This window comes from Somniosus microcephalus, chromosome 11, assembly GCF_052327205.1.
Source record: "Somniosus microcephalus isolate GS21.2 chromosome 11, FLI_Smic_1.0, whole genome shotgun sequence".
NCBI classification, from domain to species: Eukaryota; Metazoa; Chordata; class Chondrichthyes; order Squaliformes; family Somniosidae; genus Somniosus; species Somniosus microcephalus.
In genome coordinates, this window is record NC_140997.1 from 64,490,482 (window position 1) to 64,501,529 (window position 11,048).

Genomic DNA, 11,048 nt, shown 5'->3' on the forward strand with positions numbered 1-11,048 from the left:
CCCCTGGTTAAGATTTTGACACAAAAGACCCTAAAACTTAGCCTAACCAAAGAAAATTGGATACTTACCCGATACATCCAAACTACGCAGCTAACCGCATCAGCGGACCAACCCAAACCGAAGACCCAACGCAGGTGCAGTCTTCTACCACGTCCGGGGTACGGTAGGCCCCAACCGTCACAACTAAGGAGAACCCCGAAATCACGAACCTCTACAATCTGTCAAGAAAGTCGTTTGGTGAGCATTTCCTGATCCTCTGGATTTCAACTTAGTTAGGATAGTGTGGTTGGGAGGGTAAGGGATTTTGTCTATTGTAATTCTCCCTCGCATATTCCGAGTGTTCCCCACTTTTTTAGAGCATAAGTTTTATTGTACTGTATATTTTCCTGTCTCAAAATAAAGATCTCAATTCTTTTGACCAACCCAGGTGTCTGTTGCAAGTTTCATTACAACCCCCAAATAAGTCCAAAGTCTAGAACAAAAAGGGAGTGGGAGCGATTCGAACCGCTCAAGGGAGTCAGAGGTGAAGCTGACCAAACCCACACCACCACCCCTTACACCAGGGATGGCCTCACCATGGCTAGGTTTACTTCACTTGATGCTGTACACCCTGGCTGCCACATGATTCGCCAGGTTGGCACCACCCCACACCAACACTATAAAGCATCCCTACAATGCCCAAGCCATTCCTTTCACACTCATCAGCATTGCGAGGGAAGGGGTACTGTTATGTCTCACTATTCACTGCAACTCACTAAGCCACTTCCAAAGGTGCACACAAATCTGTCCAAGAATGCAAAGTGTTGAAAATAAAGGTTTCAATGTTTGACAGCACATTAACAGAAACTTTACATGAACTTTGGATAAAAGACCCAAGTGGCTACCCTTGTGTGCTGTTAGTTGGTATGATTGGACTAGGATGAGGGTGAGTGTGAGGGGTGGCTAATGAGATGGGGAAGTGATAATGTAGATAGAGAGGAATGGGTTGAGGTGCAAGATAAGTTGGTGTGAGTAAGGATGTGCAGGACTAGGGTAGGGAAGGCAGAGCGATGGGGATGTGATGAATGGCATAGCAGGATGAGGTTGAGTGTGGCTTTGCAGTAACGTTTCGTGATCTACTGATATCATTGAAAGGTTTGCGCCACTGTAGCCTGGTCCTCTTGACAACATCCCTGCTTGTGCCCTCCTGTGCAATATGCAACCAGGCTGCATTGATCTCCTGGGGAGGTCTCTTCCGCCCATTGGAAGGGAAGAAGACCTTGTTGTATCCATGTGTTAATGGAGACACGGAATGCAGGAGCTGGTTTAACAGGTGTTTACTGAACAAAGTCTGGAGGTGAACTAAAAGATACAAGACACTGTACAGGCTTATATAGCCCAAGTGGCAACTACCGGCATTACAGTACACAGGGGCTCTTAAAGGCACATACACCACAATTCCTCCCCTTTTAGACAACCAGTACATAACATTTTAAGTAATCATTAATTAACATGTTTACAAGAACAATAATCTACACATTTGCTGCAGTTAATCAATTATAAGTCAGTCTCTTTGGAGGCTTCCTGACTCGGTCCGGATAACGCCTCGGTGGTGTAGTAGTTTTCGGTGGTGTAGTAGGTTCTTTTGGCAAGGTCAATTCGGCTTGAATGCCAGTGTCGGGTTCATCTGGTTCCAGTATCACCGGATCAGAGGTAGATACTATGGGTATCTCTGCTTCATCATTAGGCGTATAGAGTTGTGGTGTAGGTTGTCCCTTTTCGGATGACTCTATGATCTGGTCAGCATGGCGCCTTATTATGCTTTCTCCAATGTTCACGGTATACATCAGCGGTCCTAGTCGTGTGCAAATAGTTCCAGGCTGCCATTTCTCGGTACTGTAGTCCCGGGCCAAAACTTGTTGACCTATCTGGAAGGTTCTAGTTGGCCTTTCATTCATGCCTTGAAATTGCCGGTTCTCTACGTCCCTTCTGATGTTTGGCTTGATCAAATCCAGCCGGCATCTTAGTCTTCTATTGAAAAACATCATGGCGGGAGTTTGGTTTGTAACCACGTGTTGCATTCCTGTATGCAAACAAGAAGTTATCTACCTTATGCTGTAGATTTATGTCTTCATTACCCATGGCCTTTATGGCCTTCTTGAAGGTCTGGACAAACCTTTCAGCCAATCCATTGGTGGCGGGGTGGTGTGGGGCGGACGTGTAGTGCTTAACCCCATTGTTTTTTAAGAAATTCCTGAATTCTTCGGACACAAATTGCGGTCCATTATCAGAACAGATCTGTTCAGGCAGCCCATTCCTGGCAAATATGGTCCTTAATACTGTGATGGTTTTTTCCGTGGTGGTGGAGGACATCTTTATTACCTCCGGCCACTTGGAGTGTGCATCAACCGCGATTAAGAACATTGAGTCCATAAATGGACCAGCAAAGTCGATGTGCACCCTTTGCCATGGAGATGAGGGCCACTCCCATGGATGTAGAGGGGCTTGTGGTGGGGCGTTTTGGACCTTCTGGCATCCTAGACAGCCCTTGGTCATTTCTTCGATGTCTCCATCGATACCTGGCCACCACACAAACGCTCTGGCTAGGTTCTTCATTTTCACTCCACCCAGATGCCCCTTGTGAAGCTCCTTTAGCACTTTATCCTGGAGTTTGGGTGGAATCACCACTCTGGATCCACACATCAAGGTTCCTCGGCACACTGACAGCTGTTCTCTTCTTTGCGAGAATGCTGGCAACAGTGGTTCGCCATGTGCTGGCCATCCCTTCACCGTTAAATCGTAGACTCGTGAGAGAGTCGGGTCATTTCTTGTTTCCTTTTCAATGGTAGAATTTGTTACTGGTAGACATTCCACTATGGTTGAGTGGAACATCTCCACTGGGTCCACTGTAGATGCCTCTTCTACCGTTGGCAACGGTAGACGCGATAAACCGTCAGCATTTCCATGCTGTTTTGATCCTTCGTATTCTATGTCATATTGGTGTGCCCCTAGGAAAAGGGACCACCTCTGTAGCCTTTGCGCTGTCATAATGGGAACACCCTTTTTAGGGTTGAATATGGAGACAAGGGGTTGATGGTCAGCCAACAAGGTAAATTTTTGTCCGTGTAGGTAATGGTTGAATTTCTTCACTCCCCATACCAGGCTGAGTGCCTCCCTGTCGATCTGGGCATAGTTACGCTCAGCTGAGTTCAATGAGCGTGACGCAAAAGCTATCGGCCGCTCCGAGCCATCAGGGAACCTATGCGATAATACCACTCCTACGCCATAAGGGGATGCATCGCACGCCAGTCTGATTGGCAGTGATGGGTTGTAATGAGCCAAAACTTCCTTGGACGTGATCAAGCCTTTGCATTTATGGAAGGCACGTTTACAGTCTTCGCTCCATTTCCAATTTACTCCCGTTTGTAGCAGTTCGTTAAGGGGGTGCAGAACAGTTGACAAGTTCGGTAAAAATTTATGATAGTAATTTATCAATCCCAGGAACAACCTTAATTGTGAGACATTTTCAGGTGCTGGGGCTTTTATGAATGCTTCAATTTTTTCAGGTGACTTATGCAACCCTTCTTCGTTAATTATGTGGCCACAATATGATATTTGTTTCTGGAAAAATTTGCACTTGGGGCGATTTGCTCGTAGGCCCCGTTCTCTCAGCCTAGTGAGCACCTGCTCCAAATTGGCAAGGTGCTCATTGTCATTTTCTCCTGTTACAAGGATGTCGTCTAGGTAACACGGAGTCCCCGGAATCCCTTGCAGGACTTGCTCCATAGCTCTTTGCCAGATAGCTGGAGCTGATGCTTCTCCGAAAACCAGTCGATTGTACTGGTACAGGCCTTTGTGTGTGTTTATCGTGAGATACTTTTTAGAGGCCTCCTCAACCTCCATCTGTAGATATGCCTGCGCCAAATCAATTTTGGTGAAGCGTTTCCCTCCGGATAGTGAGGCGAAAATATCTTCTATCCTCGGAAGAGGATACTGTACCGTGTGAAGGACCGGGTTTACAGTCACCTTGAAGTCCCCACAGATGCAAATTTTTCTCTGTTCTTCAGCTTTATCATTATTCAACGTTTTCTTCATGACCGGGACGATGGGTGTTGCCCACTCGCTCCAATCTATCTTGGATAACACACCTGCCTTTTCCAAATTCTCCAGCTCTGCCTCGACTGCTGGACGAATTGCGTAAGGCACCGGCCTTGCCTTAAAAAACTTGGGAATTGCCGCATCTTCCACTTTTATTGAGGCGGTGACGTCTTTCAAGGTTCCTAGTTCCTGTTGAAACATTTCTTTGGCGTTGGCCAAGATGTCTTTTAATCGTTCAGGTATGATGTCATCATCATTTTTTTTCTTACTGGTCACCGTCAGTGCCTGAATGGAGTGCCAGTCTAAACATATCTTCCTGATCCATTCACGTCCCAACAGCGGTGGACCACCATCTTGCAGAACGTATAAATACAACTTCTGTATTTCCTTGCCGTTGTATACAACAGGCACCCTTATTTTCCCTCTGGGGTATACTTTCTGCCCCGTATATGTTTTCAAGATAATGGATGTGTCTTTCAAAGGTATATGCGGAAATAGCCGCTCGTAATCCCGTCGACTTATGACGGTCAGAGCTGATCCTGTATCTAGCACCATTTTAACTGGGGACCCCGCTATCGTGAGGGTAACCCAAATGGTCTGGTAATCTTCTTTGGCAATTACATTATGTAATTTGAGACAGCTTAGTCTCTTGTTTCCGGAGTCGCTATCGCTCTTCTGGTCTTCGGAGCTACTGTCCGTCATCATTTGTACCTTTCTGTACTTTTCCTTATTGATTTCTTTTTTGTCAGTGGATTTTTTGTTTCCAGATCGGCATACACGTGCAATGTGTTGCATCTTTCCGCATTGCCTGCATGCTTTGTCCTTGAACCAGCAGTCCCTCTGGTCATGGGTGGATCTGCCGCAGCGATAATATCTCTCGAAACCCTGTGTCATTTCATGGGTGCTGAAGTCCTGTGGCTTTTGCTGTATCTCTGCAGCTCCTCTTGTTGCTGCTTCGTATGATACAGCCACACTGAAAGCCTTGTCCAGTGTTAAATCTTTCTCAGAAAGTAGCCTTTTCTGTGTTCCTTCACTTAGGAGACCGCAGACGAATTTGTCTCGAAGAGAATCTGCCAGTCCTGCCCCGAATTGGCAGTGCTTTGACAGCATTCTTAATTCAGTGAGGTAATCAGCGTTACTTTCATTCTTGTGCTGATTCCTCCTGAAGAATTTGAATCGTTCCGCTATCAGCAGCGGTGTTGGGTTTAAGTGCTCCTGTAGGGTATCAACAATCTCTTTAAAATTCTTGTCCATCGGTTTGGCTGGAGTGATTAAGTTTCATAACAGCCCGTATGTCCTTGCGCCCATTAGATTTAGAAGTACCGATGCCTTTTTATCATCCTCTATTTCAGTCGCTGTGCAATATACCTCCACTCTTTCCACATATGTGGTCCAATCCTCTACATCACTATCGAAAGCAGTAATATTGTCAGTCTTAGGCATCCTGAAAAAAAAATGGCGCCTCCCGCGCTTTCCTTTCTTCCCTGCCGAGAAAAAATGGCGCCTCCCGCGCTTTCCCGCCGCTGCCGCTGCTGACAACGCTGTTCTCCGCGGTTTTTATTTATACAGATATTTTTAATAGTTGGAGACTCATTCCCGCCGGACTCTCTGGGACTTTTCCCTCCCTCTACTTGGTCCGAACGCCGACCTGCTTTGCAGCGCTGGCCGTCTCCCGAGTGCTCCGCCCTCCGTCTCTGTTTGCCTCCGCCTTCACTGCTCGGCCCCGCTGCAGAGCCAGCCGATCGAGCCCCAGCCCGCCTCCCAGGAAGGATTATTGCAGTACCTGCCACCAGCCCGGCTAGCTGGTGAAAGCAGAGTTTTTTCTTTTTTTTTCCTTCGACCTTTGTCTGAGGAATCGATCTCCTTGAGGTGCTGCCGAATTGTAGGTAAGTCCGTTTCCAATTCGTCGCCACTGTTGTATCCGTGTGTTAATGGAGACACGGAATGCAGGAGCTGGTTTAACAGGTGTTTACTGAACAAAGTCTGGAGGTGAACTAAAAGATACACGACACTGTACAGGCTTATATAGCCCGAGTGGCCACTACCAGCATTACAGTACACAGGGGCTCTTAAAGGCACATACACCACAGACCTTCCTGCGTGCTGTGACTAGGCATATGGAGGGAGTCATGGGAGAGCCTGGGTGCAGCCCTGCACCTCTGTGCAGTGCTTGTCAGTGTTTGCAGCACCTCAGTGCCATAGAATACTGACATCAGAACTGTCAAAAATAATTTGCGCGTGGTCCTTTTAAGGAAACCGGCTGATGACACATCATCAAATGACATCATCAGACCTGTTTCCTTTAATTGCTGGGTAGGCTTTAACGTGCTGGGTAGGCTTAACAAGCCCAATCAGCGTAAAATTCTTTTCACAGAGCGGGCTGGAGCCAGCAGCGGGGTCACACCCCGCCACTGACCCTGGCCGCCCAGGACCTGCCTCGGTAGGCAAAATCGCGGCCTTGGTTTGTGACTCTTCCTTCTCCCTCTCGAACCTAATATCAAGTTCAATCATATTATGGTCATCGTTCGCAAGATGTTCCCAGATTGTTAACAGATTCTAGTTCGTTACTCATCACTAAATCCAATATGGTCTGTTCCCCAGTATGGCCTGTTCCCCAGTATGGCCTGTTCCCCAGTATGGTTTGTTCACTGGGGAACAGGCCATACTGGGGAACAGACCATACTGGGGAACAGGCCATACTGGGGAATAGGCCATACTGGGGAATAGGCCATACTGGGGAACAGATCATGCTGGGGAACAGGCCATGCTGGGGAACAGGCCATACTGGATTTAGTGATGAGTAACGAACTAGAATCTGTTAACAATCTGGGAACATCTTGCGAATGATGACCATAATATGATTGAACTTGATATTAGGTTCGAGAGGGAGAAGGAAGAGTCACAAACCAAAGCCGCGATTTTGCCTACCGAGGCAGGTCCTGGGCGGTCAGGGTCAGTGGCGGGGTGTGACCCCACTGCTGGCTCCAGCCCGCACTGTGAAAAGAATTTTACGCTGATTGGGCTTGTTCCCCATTATGGCCTGTTCCCCAGTATGGCCTGATCCCCAGTATGGCCTGTTCCCCAGTATGGCCTGTTCCCCCAGTATGGTCTGTTCCCTAGTATGGCCTGTTCCCCAGTATGGTCTGTTCCCCAGTATGGTCTGTTCCCCAGTATGGTCTGATCCCCAGTATGGTCTGTTCCCCAGTATGGTCTGTTCCCCAGTATGGCCTGTTTCCCAGTATGACCTATTCCCCAGTATGGTCTGTTCCCCAGTATGGTCTGTTCCCCAGTATGGTCTGTTCCCCAGTATGGCCTGTTCCCCAGTATGGCCTGTTCCCCAGTATGACCTGTTCCCCAGTATGGTCTGTTCTCCAGTATGGCCTGTTCCCCAGTATGGTCTGTTCCCCAATATGGTCTGTTCCCCAATACGGTCTGTTCCCCAGTACGGTCTGTCCCCCAGTATGGCCTGTTCCCCAGTATGGTCTGTTCCCCAGTATGGTCTGTTCCCCAGTATGGCCTGTTCCCCAGTAAGGCCTGTTCCCCAGTATGGTCTGTTCCCCAGTATGGTCTGTTCCCCAGTATGGTCTGTTCCCCAGTATGGTCTGTTCCCCAGTAAGGCCTGTTCCCCAGTATGGTCTATTCCCCACTATGGTCTGTTCACTTGTATGGCCTGTTGCCCAGTATGGTTTGTTCCCCAGTATGGTCTGTTCCCCAGTATGGCCTGTTCCCCAGTGTGGTCTGTTCCCCAGTATGGTCTGTTCCCCAGTATGGTTTGTTCCCCAGTATGGCCTGTTCCCCAGTATGGGCTGTTCCCCAGTATGGGCTGTTCCCCAGTATGGTCTGTTCCCCAGTATGTCCTGTTCCCCAGTATGGCCTGTTCCCCAGTATGGCCTGTTCCCCAGTATGGTCTGTTCCCCAGTATGGTCTGTTCCCCAGTATGGCCTGTTCCCCAGTATGGCCTGTTTCCCAGTATGGTCTGTTACCCAGTATGGCCTGTTTCCCAGTATGGTCTGTTCCCCAGTATGGTCTGTTCCCCAGTATGGCCTATTCCCCAGTGTGGTCTGTTCCCCAGTATGGTCTGTTCCCCAGTATGGTCTGTTCTCCAGTATGGCCTGTTCCCCACTATGGCCTGTTCCCCAGTATGGCCTGTTCTAAAACATATTGTTCTAGAAAATGTAATTTGTAAGGGAAAATTGCATCATCTTAAATTACATATAGTTATTTCCTCTCCCATTTAATCCCCACTAACCCCCCAACCATCCTTTAACTCTCCCAGAGCATCTACTATTGCAGAAAACAGGAGGTGAGACGACCTTAGGCCCCTGCTGATGGTCCTCTGTCACTAATTTTAAGAGGTGCGTAACAGTAATCCAGGCAGGGGAGGGAGGAGGGATCCATTCCTTTCCTTCCTGTACAATAGACCGGTTTCACTGCATGTATTTTATGTACTGCTAAATGCATAGACAGAAAAGAAAACAACTGCTATTCTAAAAATGTGAACTAAAAACAGAAAATGCTGGAAGTGGGCAGCAGGTCCAGCAGCATCTGACAGGACAGGTTAACATTTTGAGTGTAAATCCCTTCATTGAATGCATCCCAGATATAAATGATTTCACTTGCCGTAAAGCTGATGTCCCTGCTGTGTACTTCAAGCATTTTCTGTCTTACAGCTGCCATGTAAATGCCTCATTAAATAATTCTCATGCATTTGCAGTGCATATAAAAAGGATATGGAAACACTGGAAAAGATTTACAAGGATAATACCAGAACTGAGGGGTAATAACGATCAGGAAAGATTGAACATGCTGGGGCTGTTTTCTCTAGACTGGAGAAGGCTGAGGGGTGACCTGATGAGAGGTCTTTACAATTATGAAGAGGTTTGATAGGGTAGACATAGAGAAGGTGTTTCCACTTGTAAGGGAGTCCATAAAACTCGAGGCCATATATAGAAGGTAGTAATTAATAAATCCAAAAAGAATTCAGGAGAAACTTCTTTACCCAGTGAGTGGTTAGAATGTGGAACGCGCTACCACAAGGAGTGGTTGAGGTGATTTGCATAGATGCATTTAAGGGGCAGCTGGGTAAGTAGATGAGGGAGAAGGGAATAGAAGGCTATGCTGATAGGGTGAGACAAAGGTAGAGTGGGCGGAGGCTCATGTGGAGCATAAACACCGGCATAGACCAGTTGGGCCGAATGGTCTGGTTCTGTGCTGTAGATTCAATGGGTCATAATTTGTTGCAGCAGGGCATTTAAAGGTGTCTGCCATTATTTAGGCTCGCCCTTGCCCGTTCAGGTTTTTAAATTTTTGTTGTGGCGGGTTGCTGAAAGTGTGAGCTGATAACATCGCAGCGAGGGAAACCGGACAGCTGGGATCTGAGTGGACAGGGTAAGCAACTGTGTATCTCCTTAACCAATCAGGTGAAAAGATTGTGAAATTATAAGTGCAAGGCCTGACAAGGAAGTGTAAATTAGAGTGAGTGAATTCAAGGCCAAATCAGGTACCGAAAGAGAAATAAAGTGAGGGAAAGAAAGATTGGAATAAGGGAGAGTGAAAAAAGAGACAGAGAGAACATTTTTTTTTAAATATAATTTTAAATTTTACATTTTTAAAATCTCCAACAACAATTGAAACCTGAAGGAACGAGACTCCATACTTAATTTTCAGTGCCAGAGAGGTTGCTTGGCAGTAATTAACACTTATCACATTGTTAAAAGGGTGCCTAGACCGAAATGGACAAGATTTAACTTTCTGTGGCAAATTTATTCCATATCTACTATGCAAATACAGCAACTTCACGCCATTCAATGCATTTCAATGGTGAGGCAGACAGTGAGATACCAGTTTCGCGAAGCTAACGGTGGAGTGGAGCAACTCAGACAGCAACTTTTGGATTTCCGTGTTTAATGGCGCATCTGCCATAGCATTTGCACGTCGAGTGTTATTAGCCTCACTGTAAATTTGACAGAAAATTATGGCCCAATGTGCCAAATAAAGACACTGAATTATTGGTGTGTTTTTTTTAAAGTGCCTGACACAAGCAAAGTATTTCAAACATAATTTACAGTATGGGTGCGATGCGTTTTCAGTCAATAGACTGATAATTGACTGTTTTTGCAGTAAATAGTTAACAGAAAAATGTAAGAAAATTCATCACTTGCATCATGTTCCTATCAAAAATAATGACTTTCATGCGGTTCGGATCAGGTGGTCTATCATCTCTTCTTTGTTGTACAGTAATTGCCTCCATTAAAATAAAAATCATGGATTTTGCTGACGCTTAATCTAAGATGAAATTCTGGCAGATTTTGTAACTAATGTATTGAAGGATAGTGAGCACAAAGAAGGAGTTCACAGGGAATGGAATTACTATCTGGTCTTCACAGAGTGACTATTCAGACTGTGCCTTTTCCCTGCACCGATGTAATGAGCATTACTGTCCTTTTATAATTGAAATTCCTATGGATTTATTTTTTAATTTTAGGAATGCAAAAAATGTCTGCTTCATGCCTTAATCAGGTAACGGATTTCTTTCCAACCGTCAGACATGTAACGGGGCCAGCATTCTTCATATAAAGTATTTCCTTCTATGTGTTTTTCCAACTGAAATATATTTGTCTTTCCTTTAATACCTGGTGCTGGTTGGACCCAATGACACTTCTGCCAATCTCCCGCCGTAACTCTGGAATCTCCAAGAAAACGGCGGTGACTCAGTTGTGCCAGATCTCCACCATTTCTGGGAGTTGCCTGGCAACACTTTAAGAGGTGGAACCACTGAGCATCACTTACAAGGCAAATGATGGTCGGTTGGCGGAACTATGGGTAGGGACTCCTTATATTGGGGTTGACATGAATCTCGTCATTCATGTGGAAATGACTTATGAAATGATACTGGGCGGCCTGCTGGTGGCGCTGTCAAGGTAGAGTATAAATACTCGGGCATGCCCCAGCTTGCTCAGGACATTCTTTAA